Source organism: Coenobita brevimanus, chromosome 64 (genome assembly GCF_032717465.1).
Source record: "Coenobita brevimanus isolate Jiangsu-jjx chromosome 64, ASM3271746v2, whole genome shotgun sequence".
Classification (NCBI taxonomy): domain Eukaryota; kingdom Metazoa; phylum Arthropoda; class Malacostraca; order Decapoda; family Coenobitidae; genus Coenobita; species Coenobita brevimanus.
The window spans coordinates 3,079,282-3,097,617 of NC_137017.1; the positions used below are offsets into that span (position 1 = coordinate 3,079,282).

The 18,336-nt window shown below is 41.4% G+C and overlaps 1 protein-coding gene across 1 annotated transcript in view; it reads right to left on the reverse strand.

Annotated features, from left to right (window-relative positions):
- The window catches only part of LOC145404616 (uncharacterized), a 291,194-nt gene that overhangs the window by 81,995 nt on the left and 190,863 nt on the right, over positions 1 to 18,336 (reverse strand). The gene's annotated exons all lie outside the window — the stretch shown is intronic.

Consider the following 18,336-nt stretch of genomic DNA (forward strand, 5'->3'; position numbering starts at 1 on the left):
GCCTGCCCATTCACTTCTCTGCCTCCAGTATTGTCTCACTGCTCTTTATGTTAACATCATCATCATCACGGTGTGGAAAAATTATATGCCACGAGTAAGTGGGAGAGAGAACTGGAAAAACGATTGGTTCAACAGGTGTGCGACAGCAAAATGAGAATGGGATGCGGTGTGGAACAAGTGAAGAGAGGTAACAAATGAACAAAAGAAGAATACAAAAGATCTTGAATATACAAGAATCAGTAGGGAGGAAAAAAGTGGAGCCGGGTATGGGAAATGAAACTCAATGCAAAAAAATGCCAAATATTCGAAATAGATAAATGAGGCCATCACTGAATTACTCGATAGGAAAGGAACCAATCACAAAAGCAAGAGAAAGAGAAGGACCTGGGAGTGTTGGTCCAGGATCATTTGTCACCCAAAAAACTTATTAACAAGATTGTCAGAGAGACATATAAGTTCCTGACAAACATATGAGTGACATTTCAATACATGGATGAGATGATGAAAAACTTGATAGTGGCCATGATTCGCCCCAGGTTGGAATATGTGGCAGTGGTGTGGTCCTCACATAAAAATAAATAAATAAAATCGAAAGAATACAGCAGCCAACACTGGTATATAACTGGGTCTGGTTAGTGAGACCCGGGATCGAAACCACAAGCTGGGGTTCGGCTTCTACTTTCTATTTAGTGGTAGGTGGTGGCGACCATCATCCACTCACTTGATGTAGTGCTGCCTACTTCTTCCTTAGCCTTTATCATTCTTTTTCTGTGCCTGCCCTCCTCTCTTCCTATTTCTCCCATCTTTCCTGCCACTACTTATTGTTTTTCTTTCCGTTACAGGTGGTTTTACATTGAGTGACAAGCCAAATGGTTTCCAGTAAGCCAAGAAACCATTTACAACGCTGGGTGGTAACCATATAACCAAACCATACGTGCTCCCTACGTGTCAAGTGGGTTGGTGAAGGGTTAGTGCCCCTCCCTGTAAAACAAATAACTCAGAGTCAAATGGCCACCCCGTACGGAATTATGGCGTCTGGCAATAGATAGATAGAAAGAATACAAAGAGCAGCAACCAGGATGGTCCCTAGTCTGACAGATCTATTGTACAAAGAAACACTAGAAAAACTGGGTTTGCCTTCCTTAGAAGAAATAAGCAAGAAGGATGGCATGATTGCAGTGTTCAGGGCCAGGATGGGAGAAGACAAAATTGACAAAGACGATCTGTTTGTATGAGATGGGGGAGCAACGAGAGGACATGGAAAGAAATTGAAAAAGACAAGTTGCCTGAAGGATATCAAGAAATACAGTTTTCCATAAAGATGCACTGACCTGTGGAACAGCCTGCACAAAGAGATCGTCTAGTCCAAAAACTTAAATAAGTTTATAGCAAAGTTTGACTGGTTGAGACACGGAGGCAGGACACCATGAGCACTGCTCACTTCCTGCATATCACACAAGATAAATACAACTAGGTAAATACATACACACGCACACACACACACACACACACACACACACACACACACACACACACACACACACACACACACACACACAAGAGGAACTGGAATTACTGAAAGAGAAAAGGGAGGAAGCAAAAACAAAAAATGAGGGAGGATCAGAAGAGGACAAGAAGAAATTTTTCTACAAAGTAATAGGATTGCAGGTACGAAAGTGGTACACAAACAGGATGGAAGAAAAAGGAGGAAGTTAGTAGAACCATGTCATGACAAGTATATAAACAAGATGATAAAGTTGATGTACTCAAATGTGGATGGAATGGTATCTAAATTACTAGAGATGAATGATTATGTCAGAGAAAATGAACCACAAATAATATGCCTAACTGAGACAAAATTAACACCAAGGATATCCAATGACATACTAAACTTAGAGGAATACAATATATGGAGAAGAGACAGAAATTTAAAAAAAGGAGGAGGAATTATAATATTAACTAAGAAAAATCTAAAAGTCAAGGAAATAAACCTAGATATACCATCACAAGTAGAACTGATTGCAGTAGAGATCGACACATCTGAAGGTAAAGTAATTGTAGCCAATTTGTATATGCCACCCAGATCAAACACATGGGAAAGAGACGAATATGAGGACCTGGCAGAGAGTACAATTCAGAGTATAAGATCCTTGCTACATAAAATGGAAGAGAAATCGGAAAGAATTATACTAACTGGGGACTTCAATACAAATATAAATTGGAATACTCTAGATATAAATAGCCAAGAAAGCTGTTGGGACCAAAAGCTCCTGGATCTCGTACAAGAGTTTTTCTTAACGCAACACGTGAGGGAAACCACTAGAAAAAGAGGACTTGATGTACCTTCAGTGCTAGATCTAATATTTACTGGGCAAGAAAATGACATTGACAGTTTAATATATCACCCTCCACTCGGCAAAAGCGATCATGCAGTACTAAATTATAACTTCAGGATAGCATATGACATAGTAAACAGCAATGACAGTTACAAAAAGAGACTAAACTATAAAAAGGGAAATTATCAAGACCTAAAGAAGTATTTCTTAGAAGTTGATTGGGAAAATGAGCTTAGAGGACAAGATTTAAATGCTGTATATAAAAAATTTTGTGAATTTTATGAAATAGGAGTCCAGAAGTACATCCCACAGCACAAAGAAGCAGATAAGAAAATACAGAAATGGTTCAATACAGAATGTAAAAAATCAAAAGAAAGAAGAGATTTGTTGTGGAATAGATACAGAAGACACAATAGTGAAAGGGAGTATAATAATTACAAACAGGCAAGAAACGACTATACAAGAATAAGGAGGGAAGCCCAAAAACAGTTTGAGGAGGATATAATAAATAAAAGTAGTGATCAACCAAAGCTGTTTTACAGCTATATCAGAAGCAAAACCAAAGTAAAAGATATAATACAATCCATCACGGACGAGGGAATCACTTATACACAAGAGAAAGATATTTGTGAAGCACTAAATAAGAATTTCCAATTAGTTTTTACAGAAGAAAAAAATTTTGAGAGGGAATATGTGGAACACGCATGTCCACACATACTACCAGATATACAAGTAGCAGAAAAAGTAATACAAGAGGAGTTAAGTAGATTAGACAGAGGAAAAGCAAGTGGTCCTGATGAAATTTCATGTTGGGTGTTACGAGAATGTGCAAAGGAGTTAAGTAAACCATTATTTTTAATTTTCAAGAAATCCTTGAGTCAAGGGAAACTACCTGATATTTGGAAAAAAGCAAATATAGTCCCCTTATTCAAGAAAGGAAATAGACAAAATCCTCTCAACTACCGACCAGTATCACTGACCAGTGTTGTAAGCAAGGTATTAGAAAAACTTATAAGAAAAGCTTGGGTAAATCATCTAGAAGAACACAGTATGATAACAGAAAGACAGTTTGGTTTCAGAAAAGGAAAATCATGTGTTACTAATCTGTTGAGCTACTATGACAGAGTAACAAACACAATACAGGAAAGGGAAGGATGGGTGGACAGTATCTATTTAGATTTCAAGAAAGCTTTTGACACAGTACCACACCAAAGACTTTTATGGAAGCTGTACCATCAAGGAGGAATTCGAGGCAAACTGTTTTGTTGGATGCAAGACTCTCATAAAAAGAGAAATGAGGACAGTACTAAGAGGAAACTACTCATCATGGAAAGAAGTGACTAGTGGAGTACCACAGGGTTCGGTGCTGGCACCAATCATGTTTCTAGTGTACATAAATGATATAAACAGTAACACTGGAAATGAGAGCTATCTGAATATGTTTGCAGATGATGCAAAAATACAAAGGAGAATTACTAGCACAGACTCTTGTAGGGAGCTACAAGAAGAATTAAATAAACTTCATGAATGGAGTAGTACATGGCAAATGCAATTCAATGTGGACAAGTGTCATGTAATCAAGTTTGATAAAAGTGGAAAAAGACCTGATTGGGATTATAAGTTAGGAAATAAAACCCTATACACATCAGAAAGAGAGAAAGACCTAGGTGTGATTATCAATAACAGACTATCTCCGGCTGACCACATCAGCGAGAAGGTACAGAACATGTATACACTGCTTGCAAATATGAGAATAGCATTCACATACATAAATGAAGACATGCTAAGAAGGATAATAACATCATTCATTAGACCAACCCTGGAATATGCATCAGTAGTCTGGAGTCCTCATCTCAAAAAGCATATAGACAAGATTGAAAAAGTTCAAAGGGCCGCTACAAGATGGATACCAAGCTTAAGGGACCTAAGCTACGAAGAAAGACTAAATAAACTGAATCTACCAACACTACTGGAAAGAAGGAAAAGAGGTGACACGATAATGCTATATAAGTGCATATCAGGAAAGGAGAAAACAGACATAAATGATTACTTAACATATGGAGAAGCATCAGCAAGAGGACACTGCAAAAAACTGCATAAGAAGAGAGGTGATAAAGACGTAAGGAAATTCAGTTTCCCAAACAGAGCAATTGATCAATGGAATGCACTACCGAATGAAATAGTGTGTGCCAAAACAATTCACAAATTTAAGGATATGTATGATAAATATGGTCTAAGACACGGGACAGTACGAGCTTGACTCATTCCTGTAAAGATACAATTAGGTAAGAATTAGGTAAGAACACACACACACTGCTGGGGATGCATCAGCAAGAGGACACTGCAAAAAAAACTACAAAAAAAGAGAGGCAATAAAGATGTATGGAAATTCAGTTTCCCAAATAGGGCAACTGATCAGTGGAATGCACTACCGAATGAAATAATGTGTGCCAAAACTATTCATAAATTTAATGATATGTATGACAAAAATGGTTTAATACACAGGACAGTACGAGCTTGACACATTCCTGTAAAGATACAATTAGATAAGAACAATTAGGTAAGAACACACACACACACACACACACACACACACACACACACACACACTGACGAAACGGGTGGTCATTGTTCTCCTTGAGCAACAGGATAGGTGTGTGCATGTGTGAAAGTCGAGGCTTTGCCCTTTGATGGGACTATATGAGCTCTCTGTTCTTTTCCGTGATGTAAAATGCTGATGATCACAACCATCAAGTGATCCTGGCCGACCTGGTGAATTACACACACACACACACACACACACACACACACACACACACACACACACACACACACACACAGTCGGTCAAATAAAACAGTGATGGTTTAAATTTGTACAATTGCGCCCTGGCGGAGAGAAACAGTCTGTTGTTTCATCCTGTGCGAGTGAGTTCGCGGGGTTCTCTAATGATAACCAAAGCAACGGTAGTATCAAACTGAACCAAACAAGAATAACAAAAGTGGAGAAAATGGCTGAGAAGAATGCCAAGGAATTAAAACAGTTATGGGCAATAACTAGCGAATCACAAGAACGAACCTCGAAACAGGAGAGGGAGATAAAAGAGATAAGAAATAGGTCAGACAGTGTCTGCTCACGCAGTGTCGACCGTATGCATTATAAGCGGGTAATGAAACATCCGCAAGTAAAATAAAACAGCTTAAAAGGGAAAATATGAAGCTGGAGGAGGAAAGGGACAAGATGAAATGTAAACATGACGAGTATGAATCTAAAACTAAGATGCACGAGGAACATATCAAGGAAATCCTATAACACAATAAGGGGTGGAGGAAAACTCAACAGGAAGATAAATTAAGTCTTAAGGAGATATGAGAACAAAAGAAGGAAAACCAGGAAAAGGTGTAGAAGGAAGTGGTGAAGGTACTTAAAAGTAAGTAACTTGTCAGCGATGCAGCACACAAGAAAAAAAAAAAAAAAAAGAGTGATTATCTCAGGTTTGGAAGAAAAACCGATGTCAGTAAGATGAGCAAGAGAAAGGGAAGAAATGGGCGATGGAAATAGTGTCAATAGTCGTGGAAGGAAAAGACGAAGCTCAAGAAGAGATCAAAGTGTTTACAGGCTGGAAAAATATGTGGAGGGAGGAGCAAGGCCACTCAAGGTAAAATTTCAATCTCAGGTCACAGTAAATGAAATAATCAACAAGTCTTGGAAATTAGCAGATAAGGAAGGATTCAAAAACATCTGGATAGGGAGAGATGCAAATGAGGAAGAGAGAGCTAAAATAAAGGAACTTGGTAAGGAACCAAAGAAAAAAAAAAAACGACCAGAGAACAGAGGAAAAGACAGAGTTCTATTGGAGAGTTATGGATCAGAAACTGAGGAAGTGGTACCGAAGGAGAGAGGGAGAGAGAAAAACAGAACAGGAAAAAATGCATAAAGACTGAAAGTGGCATATGCTAATGTAGACGGTCTAATCTCAGCAAGGCTAGAAATAGATGATTTCCTGAGGGTAAATGAGCCAGATATTTTGTGCTTCGTTGAGACTAAACTGAGAGAATATTGAAATCCAAATGGGAAATGGGAAATACAAAGTATGGAGAAGAGACAGAAAAGAAAAAACTGGAGGAGTGATGATAGCAGCGAAAAACGGCCTAAATGTGGATAGTGCGGAAATGGGAGAAGGTATGGCTAAAGTGATACACATGGCAATAGAAACCAGAGGGAAAGGCAAGAGAGACATCGCAGTAGCCTATGTTCCCCCCAAGACAAGAACATGGAATGAGGAGGAGTATCAGATGTTGTCGGACATGGTCAGATACTAACAGAAAGTGACTGAGAAAAATAACAGCATAATCCTGATGGGGAACAGTTCAACGAGTGTGTGTGTGTGTGTGTGTGTGTGTGTGTGTGTGTGTGTGTGTGTGTGTGTGTGTGTGTGTGTGTGTGTGTGTGTGTGTGTTTTAACAAAATGACTCAAACAGTTCTGATCCCATCTGAACCAGTTGGTGGAATTACTGAGGGTCGGCCAAGGAGAAAATCTCTTGTTTAGAGCAACACGTAAAAGATCATGGTCACAGGACAAGGACAACTTAAAGTTTTGTCCAATTCTGACCAAACGTTATGGAAGGGATGAAGACAAAGCACGAATAAAAGGATTCCGCTTTGAGAACAATCAGTCGAAGGTCAAGGTCACGGGGAAAAGTCAAAGACCATGGTCACAGGGAAAGGGTAACTCAAACAGTTTTGATCTAATATGAATCAAACATTGTAGAAGCGTTACGGGTCAGACAAGAACGATGTGATTCATGAACAATCAAAGGTCAAGGTCACAGGGCAAGGTCTGAGTTTGATTCGTGCATCTGTGAGTGAATAAAATAACTACACGGTTCTGATCTGATTGGGATAAAATTTGGTGAATAAGCTGAGTTTAACCTATGGTTTTTGAGAACACAAGGTCAAAGATCAAGGTCAGATAGCAAAGTCAAATTAAACAGTTTTTATCCAATCTAAACAAAATTCAGTGGAAGAGTTCACGTTAATTCAAGGACACAGAGATTCGCTTATGAGAACACTCAGACAAACTTCTAGGGCTTAGGAAAGATCAAAGGCCAAGGTGACTGGACAAAGTTAACTTAAAGCTTTAATCTGAGTTGAACCAAAGATGGTGAATGGACGCAGAGTTTGGTCACAATAAAGTAATTTGATTTTGACAGTAATCTGTCGAAAGTTAAGGGCGTTCTGTTTCGTTTATACAGGCTCCAGCATACTTGCATGCGTCAGCCTTGATCACCTAATGGTGACTCTTCATGCTGCTCGGTCTCTGGTACCCTCCCTATTCAGTCCTTTATCCCTGAGGTCACACTGTATGACCTCGTCCCAGGTCTCTATCGGTCTACCTCTACCAACGTTCACACTTCTCACTTTCTGCACCCTATTGTCATCGGGTGCAGAAAGTAAGTGTGAACGTTGGGTTAAGGTCACAGCCAAATATTAGACTTTTCTTTAGATTGGTTAGTGTGAACGGGTGTTGCACTCTGTGTGCTCTTTCTTGTATTTTTTATTTTTATTTTTTTTTTTTTGTTAGCACACATCATTTTTTTTTTTTTTTTTACACGTCACACCGACGACTAAGCTGTTTTTCAAACGGCCATGCCACACGCAACACGCCAATCTAACCACGGAGTTTATTTTTCCCACAACTGAGAGATCAAGGAGAAAATTCCTCTTTGATCTCCGGGGGCAAAACCGCAAGTGTGCCTAGATCTCCAGGGCGTGTGGCGGGCCGGAGCTGCGAGGACTTCTCGGCTATCCGGGTTGAATCCTGCCTACACACAGTGGGTCCTGAGGGGATAAGGAGAGAAGCACGATCGCACAGAGGAAGAAAAAGAAGTCAGGGAGGAAGACGAGAAGGTGGAGAGGAAGAAATGGAAAACGGAGGAAAAAGGAGGGATGGGGAGAGTGGCTGGATCACACAGAGAAAAAGGGGTATGGAAATGGTGGAGGCGAGGAAGAAAAGGAAAATGGAGGAGAAGGAAAAAAGAAAAATGGAGAAGGAAGAGATGGAAGGTCACACGGAGAAAAGAAGGGAAGGAAAAGGAAGAAAATGAAAGACGAAGGGGATAAAGACGGGAAAAGAGAGAAGGAAAAGTACAGATCAGGGAAGGAAGAGGAAAAGATGGATAAAGAGGAAAAACTGGCAAAGGGAAGTGGGATGAGTGGAGGAAAGCTTACATGGAGGAAGAAGAGGAGGAGGATGGAAGAAGAGGATGAGTGGAAGGAAGGGAAGACGAGAGAGGAAGAAGAGAGATGAGGAAGAGAAGAATGAGGAGGAGGAAAAGAATAGGAAGAAGTGGCAGTAGAAGAAAGGAATATGATGAAAGGAGGAGGAGGAGGGAAGAAGGGGAGATGAGATGGAAAGAGAAGGAATGAATGAAAAAAAGAGGAAGATGTGGTAGCAGAAGAAAGGACTATGATGAGAAAGGGGGGGAGGGAAGGAAGGGGAGATGAGTGGAAAAGAAGAGGAAAGAATGAAGAGGGAAGGAAAAGAAATGGAGACGATATGGAGAGGAGGGTTGGAGGAAGAGGAAACTTAGACGAAGAAAGAGGAGAGAAGAAAAGGAGGTAGAATGTGTGTGTGTTCAATTACATGTTTCTAAGATATCATTTCTACACCTAAACGGCCTTACTGTACTTAAAAACCCTGGGTTGACCTGATTCTACTGTACTTAATTGGCTCTAACTGGAACTGAATGGCCTTGACCTGACCTCAAATGTCTTCAAATGACCTGACGAGTTGAAGTGGATGCGGAAGATCTGATTGCGTCTTAACCCTTCCCATCCGGCGACTTTTTAATTTTTGTTACTACTAGACGATTATATTCATATTAGGGGAGACGTCGTGAGGTGAAATGTAAACCAGGTGGACTGCAAGTCAGTTACCCCTCTCCTGCAGTTCACTATCCTCCTTTCGGGGGACAGGCAAGTTAAGGGACATAACTAGGTAGCTGGGCGGCTTGGTCATATCGATGCCACCACGTGAAGGCATTTCTCTCTAGCACAAAGGAGTCAGTGAAAACTGTAAAGAAAACCCCTGAATTTGAAAAGTATGTCATTGCGTGAACAAAATCGTCTGGAGATAGGAAGACCAATATACAAAATACATCATTGGCCTGAGGCTATATTTAAGTGGCACTACTGAATCAACTATTAACAACAAACAACAAGTAACTTCGTCAAACAAGTATACTCTAACCCTATTTTGTGTGTGTGTGTGTGTGTGTGTGTGTGTGTGTGTGTGTGTGTGTGTGTGTGTGTGTGACTCTGGGGATTACTGAACTTCACTACGTTTTCTGTGGCCCAACAATTCACCAACGTGTTACACGCCTTCATATGTCGCCACTATGGCGCTAATACCTACTTTTTATACACGTCAGAGCTGTCTCATTCATGGCCAGTGTGGCGGTATTAGAAGGGGTGTTTTATGATATATCGAAGGGTCTTGTGGAAGATCAGACTGTTCCCTGCCCCTGTCCTTTCTGACAGCAGAGCACTTCTATAACCACTTGATCATCTTTCTGTATATTCTATCGTTACCAACAGGCAATTTTATTCAGCTCTGGGGTGATCTTTGGTGGAAGTTGGTTTTGAAGCCATTTTCTTAGTTTTCTCTGTTCGATGACATTATTTCATTCTTCATTTCAGTTGCGCTGCCAGGGGACTTAAATATACCTGGTTACCTCAATCTTCCAGGGCAATATCTTTGAATCATCCTAAGCAGTTCTCCCCACAATTCGGTTTAGCCCTCCCTCCCCCCCTTTTTTTTTTTGTAAGTACGTCCCTGCTTCCTGCCGCAAGTGATAGTATAGTTAATCCCTTCATCATCACATTAGCTTTGTCATTTTCTCCTTGCTGTCTCTGATGATTTTTTTTTTTTTTAAGCCTCGGGGAGTTCTTCTGTAACTAAGAGGTTAATGAAGGCCACATCTAACTCCTCAAGTTCGAACCGAAAAGTCTCCTACCTGCTGAACTGAATTGTCTGGTGATGGTAAGAATATAATGAGAAACAAAAAGCGTCATCGTACAAGAGTTAAGTTTAGGAGACACGTTATACTCAAGGAGCTTTCACACACAATATCAGCATATGGACACAACAGCTTTATTCTCCCTCTCATCTAATGACCGCCTCCCTCTCCTCCCTTTCACTGCCCCCTCCTCATTCATTCTACTGCCTGCTCCTCCTTCATTCCACTGCCCCCTCTTCATTCATTCTACTGCCAGCTCCTCCTTCATTCCACTGCCCACTCCTCCTCAATTACACTTCCCTTTCCTCCTCATTCCTTCCACTACCCACTTCACCCTTCTTTCCACTACTCCCTTCCCTCTTCCTTCTGCTGCTTCCTCCCCCTCCCTTCCACTGCCCCTCCTCTCTCATCCTCATCCTCTCCACTGCCCCCTTCCCTCCCCTCTCTCCTCCATTGTCGTATTCCCATTCCATCCCCTCCCCTCCACTGCCACCTTTCACTACCCCCCCGTAGGGGTCTGCCAATGCAATCACCTCCTCACACATCCTGAGATTCCAGTTTTTACCGATGTGCCGAGCTGGAGGCAAAGTGGTTTCTGGGTGCATAGTTCATTCTGGAAAAACAAGGGAGGGGGGAGGGGAAGGACACAGGGAGACAGAAGGGCAGAAAAGGTATACAGTGGGAAGGGAGAAAAGACGTGACGGAAGGGGGGTGATATGTGTAGGAGTGTGGCACGAAGTAATACTGCTCAGTTACGGAACTGACTTTCCAGTATATGACCAGAAATGGACACAAAAAACACGGGAGGGGGAAGGAGGGCATAAGCGAGTGGGAAGGAGAGGACATACAGAAAGGATACGGAGGGTTCACAAAAGCAGATTGGGAAAGAAAAAAAAGAAGGCTTAGATTTTGATTTATGCCCACCGACGACACACAACAGTCGAATTTACTTGCAGGTCCCCAGCTGTACTTTTGGGGGAGGCAGTACATGACAGGGACGGGTGGGAGGCGAGGATATGAGGGGGAGACAAACACAGGAGTCAGAAGGGGGCGCTAAGACAGAGAAAGGTTCAATTACACATTCGTGCCACAAACATTCTGTTTTGGTTCTGTACAAGCCGTCCAGGGTTGCTATTTTGTGCCTGTGCATATTTTCCTACTTTCTCTTTCCTTGTTTCCGGATCCTCCTTCATCCCACAAGCTTAGGTGGGAAAAAGTTGATGATGATGATGATACGTTAGGACCTACGTTGGACCAGTATTTGTAGCAGTATTCATGACCTGAAGGAATTGCGTATTACTGTACAAAACCAGCAAGATGACTTGTGATACACTATATGACAAATATGAGAAGCGTACAATCACAAGCAAAAGTTCGCAGACAATCCCCTGTCAGGATCATATTTACGAATAATTCTCCCCAAACGACACTGAGCAGCCTTCCTTCTCATGCTGTAATTTTTTTTTATCGTGTACTTCATATTGCTAGCTATTCCAGTTCACAGCCGGCATGGAAGTGTTGGCGAAATTTTGACTGTGATAATACATGAACTGAATAATATGTTTACAAGACCAAAATGCACAAGTTTTCAAAAAATGTACGAGTATATGCAAGATTCACATATAAATGAAAGCTCAGAAGACCAGTGTCAAGTATAACATCGCCAGTAAATAAAAGTCACGTAAAATTTCCGCAAAGGGAGGGGTATGACATCAGTTCTTCCCTACCATAACCTATGAAGCCCAAACCTGGTATATAAGAGCGCATCCACACCGTGTCAAATTTGTCGGTAACATAGTTGGAGATCGTGTGGTCTGCAGCGGCTGGGCCTCCTGATGCCTTAACACCAGTCATACAAAATGTTTCAATCAATGTTATGACGAACGGTGTGCTGCTGCAAAGCCAGGAATAATATTGTTGATGGCGTGTGACACACAATGTTGTCAACAATATTCTGATGGTCACGAAATGGTTGGGTTCACCATATGACAGACTTAGAAGCATAAGGCTGTTTCCCACTGATACGTGTAATTGTAGCTAGTACTGGATGTCACAGTCAAAAGTGTGTTCAACAATACGCCCATACCTGTGCTGGTACCCGCTCGACCTGTGTGGCGAACACTGTTGATAACCCTGTACGGAATGCTTACAACAATGCCTTTATCATTGTTTTGCTGGTGTGGTTTTAACTCTAAGTTCTGATGAAAACACTGTCGCCAAAACATGTTGTAACACTGTTTTCATTTGGTGTGGACTTCCCTGAACAACAGTCCTTAGAACAAAAACTTAAGAATGGTCAAAGAAAATGGCGAGAGGAGTCAGGCATCACATGGAGGGAAGAGAGGAGCCTGTCTTCGATACAGGAACAAACGAAAAGAGAAGCTATCACATTACATTGATGGGCTGGCAATTATGAATGGACTGAGAGGAACAAGCATACAGATGACAAGATGGAAAGGTGAAATCCATAAATATGATGAAATGGAATGCACCGGCCTAACAGCATACGGGTCAGAATGTTATATATATATATATATATATATATATATATATATATATATATATATATATATATATATATATATATATATATATATATATATATATATGGGATTACCTTTGTACTGCATGCAGTGGACTGTCTCACACATGATAATTATGATGATGATGATGATAACGAAAGCTAAAAAGTTATTATGTGCAACAGGAAGCCCAGAGCGATAGCCAAACCCAGTGTGTCCCTGACTGTCATTTACTCACTCCCTCAATTACTCAGTGAGTCACTGTGCCTTGCTGAAAGATTAAATACGGCAAGTTGCACCCGTAAAATTTTATGAGTGTCACACAGTGTGTGTGTGTGTGTGTGTGTGTGTGTGTGTGTGTGTGTGTGTGTGTGTGTGTGTGTGTGTGTTGAGTGGTAGGGGTATCGATGGCGCGTCGGGCGTACCTAAGGTGCGTATGGTGTGTGTCTGAGGTATGTCTGAGGGGTGTGTCTAATACACAAAGACATCTTTTGGGATGTGCTGGGGTGATAGATATGGCTGAGGTGGGTGTAGCTGTCAACGGCGTCCGGTTTTCTTTTTCCGCGTTCCTAATTTACCACCCAGCGACCGGCCACCACACTCGGAAACATACAGTACTTACCGAGAGATTTTATGACGCGGTAAGGGACAATTTTAAGAAGGGGATGTGAGAGGGTCTCCCTGAAAAGTTCCAGCTCGCAGCAAGAATACAACGGGAAACTGCTCTGCCGTCACAACCAGAGTGATGTACTTTTCAGAAACCAGGAAAGTACACTAGGCACAAATACAGGGAGCTTTCAACAAAACAGCTATCGAGATGGGCAACGTTTTATTTCAATGAAACCTTCAAAATTCTTGGGTCTACAGCAAAACCTCACACTATAACCACATGTGGAGAAGGGACATTGGATTCAGCTCCTTCATTGTCACTTCTCTTGTTATCTCAACTTTTCTACATAACTTCAACTTACATTCACTTACCTGATCCGACAACTTTCTCAGTCTCATACACTGTCTTCCAAATTTTACTTCTCTTAAATAGACAGTCTCTCTCTCTCTCTCTCTCTCTCTCTCTCTCTCCATTCATACCAGATGTCGGTACTGTCAGAGTGCAGTTTGTTCCTACCCTCAAATTAATCGACTTTCTTACTCCCCGTCTTCCATTTGTATCAGCAACATTACCTTTGCTACGCAGTTCACAGATCTTCCTCAAAATATCGTTTTTCTTCTGCGCTCACTCAAGATCTTTCACACTCATATCACACCAACGCCTCGCACACACACACACACACAGATGAGGGTACCAGCACTCCTTGTGGACTCCACTTGCTGCATCGCGACCCAGTATTATATTCCTCATTGAAATCATCAGTATGCAATATTCTGGAAGTAAGAGTTGCGATCATGAGAGAAAGCTGTCCAGGAAAAAGAGATGCATGATGAATGAAAATGTCTGGGAACTGAGAGTTGTGAATTGTGAAAGGTGAAGAGGAGGGTGGTGTGCAGTGGTAGAAAGGATCGTTGTTGAGCAAAGGGTACACAATGCCAGGATATTATTTATGTATCTATAAAGAAGTTCTCTCTCTCTCACTCTCTCTCTCCATATATATATATATATATATATATATATATATATATATATATATATATATATATATATATATATATCGGGGCCATTCCTCAACGGATGAAGTGTCGGGTTACAGACAAACATACAAAAATAAGAGGAAAACATTCAACGCTGAATGAACAGTAATGAGGCAGCATGTGTGTGGTGACTGCATCCATCTGTTCTGCTAACCACTTCATACTACCAGACGTATCCGCCAAGTAGCATGATATCGTCCGGAGGCAGCAAGAATAAAACACAGAAGCCATCGTACTGAGGAAGTTTGTGTGGACAGTTTCCTGCTTTTCAATACCGGAAGACAGAAAAAATAGCGTCATGGCAGCAAGAGTAAGATCAAAAGACGCCGGCGCACTGACAGAATTACCTATCGTACCGGTACTTTATAAAGAGAACGTCACTCACACTTCATTTTTGCTGTCTCCGGACGTTTATATTGAGCCTAGGAGAAAGTCTTAGAATCAGAGGGGGAAAGAGGTCTGTTGATGATGATGATGACAGACTGACCGATAATGATAAATACTGATAGACAGGCACCCAGAGATGCAGACAGATTTATAGACAGACAGATACATACATGTAATACACACAACCATTATCAATCCTTTCACCATGATGGGAGTCTCCTTATATAATCTACCGAGTGCAAGAATAAAAACAAAAAGAGGCCACAACACAGGAGAAACAAAAAAGAGGCGATGCTGTGTTGGCGACGCATTATGTATACCAGAAGACCTGCACAAGTCTACAAACTGGACGCCCACTAAATATAGAAACGAATTAGAATTTACGATGCGATTTAATGAGCCAGGTAATTTATCACTGGCGTTGTTGGAGAGAGAGAGAGAGAGAGAGAGAGAGAGAATGGATGGCTCAGACAGAGGCTGTGTGTGTGTGTGTGTGTGTGTGTGTGTGTGTGTGTGTGTGTGTGTGTGTGTGTGTGTGTGTGAAAGTTAAGTGAAAGAAACAATTAATATATATATATATATATATATATATATATATATATATATATATATATATATATATATATATATATTCAGGTTACTGACTGATCCAACTATCTGCTCTTGGCAGCGTAACATCTACAGTAAGGTCACTGGCGCCGTACAGCTGGAATACAGTTAAAACAAAGATCACACACATACATCCCCCCCACACATACACACCCACACGAAATCGTCTTATAAATATTCTGATACCACATGAAATAAAATATTATAAACAGATGATCGATGAAGCCCTCCTCAGCAGAGGAGACAGTGGGTCCTCCTCCTCAAAAAGCACTAAGGAAAGAAGCTAAGATCCATCTGCTCTAAATATGGAAAGGCATCGACGGCCAGCATCCCCTAGACTGGGATACTCAATCACCATGTGCTGTATAGTTAAAGGGAACAGTTAATCGTCATAATACGGAGGGGGTCTTCCCTCCAACAGATGGCATGACCTGTGGGTAGGGGGGTCACGGCAGTTTCTCAGTGACGGACCATTGTTGTAAACGCTTGGGGACAAACCACAATACTGCATTTACTTTAATGTGGCCTAAAATTACCATCACTTAATTTTTAATGCTAAATTATAAAAAGAGATTATCACTAAATAATGATGCTAGCCACAAAAAATTGCCACGGAAAAGATAGAGCCTCAGTTTTTGTCTTTTTTCTCCAATGAACTACGTGAAATAAGCTGAAGATGAAGAAATTCTGGATCACATTAAGAGTATGTATGTATACTTAAGAAAATCAGTGGGAAGGAAATTAGGGAAGGTGGAAGTCAGTGAGTGAGGGAGGTATATACTGAATAAGGGAATGAAGTTGAAAGTACTAGGTAAGATAGCATGAAAATTAAGTACAGTGTGAGGGAGCAAAAAGGAAAGGTGTATTTCAAGTAGGAAAAGAGGCAAAAGGAGAAGGAATAAGGTACGGTAGTGATTAAGCCGGAGATAGTGAAGCAAGGAGGAAGTACGGTAGCGAGAGAGTGGCAAGGAGGCTGGGAGGAGTGGGAAAGGGAGGAAAGGAATGAGGTAATAAGAAAAGAAATGATGGAGAACGAGGTAAGAAAACAGGGAATAAGAGTATGAGGCAGGAAGGGAGGGAATACGACAGGGAAAATGAGAATGAGGCCTTGAGTTATTAAGTCAGCGACAGTGGCAAGGGAAAGAAGAATGAGAAGGGGAGAGAGGAAGTGAGAAAAATGAGAATGAAGGAGTATGTGTGGACGCAAGAAAGAAAGACATGAGGCAGAATGAGAGTGAGTAAGGCAGGGAGGTCAAGCCAAATGCTCAACATTCCCACGTCTGTTGGCTGTGAACAAGACAGAGGGGATTTACAAATGGATCTATGTGGTGGTGGTGATGGTGGTGGTGCAAAGGTGATAGCTGAATGGTGAGGAAGTGTGGTGACAGTGGAATTGTAGGGTGGTGACAGTGGAATAGTGAAGGGGTGTGGTGACTGGAAGTGAAGTAATGTGGTGATAGTGGAATGATGAGGTAGTGATGAAATGGTGGTGTGGTGAGAATGGAATGATGAAGTGGTGTGGTGAGAGTAGAATGATGGTGTGGTGATAGCGAAATAATGAGGTCGTGTGGTGATAATGAAATGGCAAACTCGCGTGGTGACACTGAAATGGTGTGGCGATAGTGAAATGGTGAGATGACATGGTGATAATGAAATGGTGAGGTGGTGTGGTGATAATGTAATGGTGAAGTGGTGTGGTGATGGTGAACTGATGAGGTGTGGTGAAGGTGAAATAGTGAGGTGGTGTGGTGATCGTGGAACTGTGAAGTGGTGGGGTGATTGTGGAACTGTGAGTGGTGTGGTGATTGTGGAACTGTGAGGTGGTGTGGTGACTGTGGAATTGTGAGGTGGTGTGGTGATCGTGGAACTGTGAGGTGGTGTTGTGATGGTGCAAAGATGAGGCGGTGTGGTTATTGCGAAATGGTGAGGTGGTGGTGGTAAATAATGTTTTGGTTGTGTAAAATCTCTGGTTGTGATAGTGTCATGGTGGTGGTGATGGTGCTACTGTTGTTACTGCTTGTTGCTGTTGGTGGTATGAAACTGTTACCTCCGTCAACGGAATTGGAGGAGGTTATTTATTCACCCCTGTCTGTTTGTTTGTCTACAAAATACCTAAAAAAAAAAAAAGTTGGTGACGGAATTCAATGTAATACTGCGGATAACTGGGTCGTGGGCCGAGGAAATGCTGATTAATTTTGGTGGTGATCTGAGTTCGAGTCCCGGTTCAAAACTGTTTTTTGTTTGTTTGTCCGAAAGATATCTCATCTGAGGTATTTCAATGAAACTTTAAGGATATGTGTGTCATGGGCTAAGGAGGAGTTTATTAAACTTTGGTAGTGGTCTGAATTGGAGTTCGATTCAGGACATTTATTTGTTTGTTTGTCCACAAGATATCTGAGAAACTGATGAATTTCAATGAAATTCTGTGGACATGTGGGCCACGGGCCAACAAAGAGTTTATTAAACTTTGGTAGTGATCTGAGTTGTCTGGTAAATCTGTGGACGTTGGTGGAGGCACGCACTGTGTGCTGTTTTCTTGTTGCTGTTGTTGGTAGTAGTGCTCTCGTTGTAGTAGTCTCACTGTTATGGTGTAATGGAGCTGTATTTGTTGTTGTTGTTGCTGACGACGACGATGATGATGATGATGATGATGATGATGACGATACTGAGGTAAAAGTGTCTACAAATCTCACATTTGCTGACGAACTTCAGTCTGGTGTAAGAGTATGGTTGCTCCCAGGAACCCATTCTATTTATCAGCAGAATTTCAGCAACCTGCCTAACCTCAACAAGGGTGATAAAGCTCGGACTGAAAG